The sequence below is a fragment of the Engraulis encrasicolus genome, chromosome 9 (genome assembly GCF_034702125.1).
Source record: "Engraulis encrasicolus isolate BLACKSEA-1 chromosome 9, IST_EnEncr_1.0, whole genome shotgun sequence".
NCBI lineage: Eukaryota > Metazoa > Chordata > Actinopteri > Clupeiformes > Engraulidae > Engraulis > Engraulis encrasicolus.
Window position 1 is genome coordinate 43,883,694 of NC_085865.1, and position 2,500 is coordinate 43,886,193.

Here is a 2,500-nt window from a genome sequence, read left to right on the forward strand (position 1 = left end):
GGAGGAGAGGGAGAGGTAGAGGGAGATGAGGATAGGGGAGATGCACGTACAGTACAGTAGGCCTATACATATGCACACACTCAGCACACAGAGCTACCATATTTAATGAAAGAATAAACACACATCCTCTCAGCAGCAGAGCGCTCTGTGTACTGAGCAAGTGGGAGATATAGAGAAGCCATCCGACACGTGGCGTGCTGACCTGATATATTAACATAGGTTTACAAGGGCATACAACTACATATGTAAGTTTGCCCTTATTGCTGACCTTACAATGCACTTAGTATCTTGTACTTGAATAATGCTGTCTCGGCTCCTACAAGCAATTTATTCTAACTAACGACCGTCAAGGCCTCGTAAATCAGCGTTAGAATCCCTCCGCGCTGCTCTGCGCTGCTACTCCGCTCTGGAGGCCGAGCGACTTCACTTCACTCCCTCTACCCCACCCGACACAGATAGACACCGGCGGGCCTGATGCCCTAACCTCCTATTGGCACCTCTATTGATTTTAATTAGTCTAATTAGCTCATTATTTCAAAAATCAAACGGGGCATTCATTACGCCGAGCTGAGGCCGGGACCTCCCCTCCTCCTCACCCAACCTCACCCTGCCCTGCCGTTACCATACCCTGTGCTCAGCGCAGCTCGACACGGGATTACAGACTTAATATGGTAATGAAGCTGATCAATTATCACTCAAAGGGAAGTCATTAACAACAGTGTTAGCCTAGCCTACGCTAGTGACCTTCCAACCTCCCCCTCTCCACCCACACAAACGCGGGGCAGGAGGAGCTCTCATCAGTCCTGTCTCCCCACTTACCGCACCGACCGGAGAGGAGAACAGGACTCACTACTCGCTCTTGTTCTGCTTAAGTAGGTTAAGTAGTAATGTAACTACTACGGTAATATGGCTAAAAGATATGCATTTCCCACATATGCTGTAATTCCCCTGTTAGTCGTTGTGTAATAGGAAGCTGCTTCATTTGTCTATCTCTTTCACATTCTCTCTCTCCACTTCAGGTCTCTTCTGTTTTCGCTACAGCGTCTTATTCATCAGCTCCCTATTTGGCCTACACTGTAGACCTATGGGGCCGCAGTGAACAGTAGGTATTCAGTGAATTGTGAAAAGACGAGAAAAAGAGACCAAAACAAGATGGGTAAGAGAGAGTGTTCCTACTTAGCCTGTTCTGTAGGCCAATGGGGTCACGTATGTATTCAGTGAATTGTGAAAAGACTAGAAAAAGAAACTAAAACAAGATAGGAAAGAGAGAATGTGTGTGTTTCCATGAGTGTGTGTAAGCTTACATGAAGGAGAGAAATAGAAAGTGTGTGTTACATTACACCTATTAGCTGATGCTTTTTATCCAAGCGACTTACAATTGTTTAGGTACAGGTTATTGTTTACAGACCCTGGAGCAATGTGGGGTTAGGTGCCTTGCTCAAGGGTACTTCAGCCATGGATGAAGACGCTGGTCAGGGAAGGTTTTGAACCTGCAACCTTCTGATTTGGAGGCCAGCACTTTAACCATTGAGCCATGGTTGACCCGGTTGCCCTTTCACATTCCCTCCCTCGACTTCAGCTCTCTTCTGTTTTCTCTATAGCATCTTATTCATTAGCTCATATTTAGCCTGCACTGTATGAGGCCATGTACAGTCTGCATGTATTCAGTGAATTGAAATAGAAATAGAAAGAGTATGAGAGCAAACGCGTGTGTGCATGAGTGTGTGCCTGCTCAAGTGCGTACGTGCATGCGTGCATGAGTGCGTCTGTGCGTGTTTGCGTGTGTACGCATGTGAGAATGATAGAGGCATACAGACAGACAGAGAAAAAAAGTCAGAGACAGAGACAGAGACAGAGGCAGTATACTGAAGTATATAAGCCCTGGGTAGCACTAATGGTGGCTGGGCAACGGGTGAATGCCGACCCCCTACCCCTCTACCCCACCCCATTCGTATGACTGCCAGCCCCACGCGGTGCCCAGTGTGTGTGGGCTTGTGTGTGTGGACGGCACCCGCCCGTGAGCTGTCAACACTCATGCCCACCCAGCATGCTGTGGAGCAGGCCTCCCATGACAACCAGCACACTCCGAAGTCACCCTGCCCACAAAAAAATAATAATAATAAACATCCCCTCCCCGGCCGGATCGCTCTCAATCTGTCCACGGAGAAAGAATTGAAAAAAAATAAAAATACAGAACGGAAACCTCAAACTGAAACACCTTGCAGCTAAATAAATTATTCCCAGAACTAAAGTCACCTCTTTGGAACAGACATCTTTGAGGGTGACAGAACTACCAGTACGCTCATCAAGGCTAGAAGGGCTACCTACAGTACCCACTTTCCTCCATGTACCTATTCCTCCTCCCTCTCTCCCTCCCTCCGACGACGCGGGTGGAGTTTTATGCTAATGTTGTCTCTTTTTTGTGTAACGCGGGGCAGACAGGTGCTCGTGTTTGTCTTCACTTATCAGGGGTGAGGGGCTGGGGCTTTTTGTTTGGCAC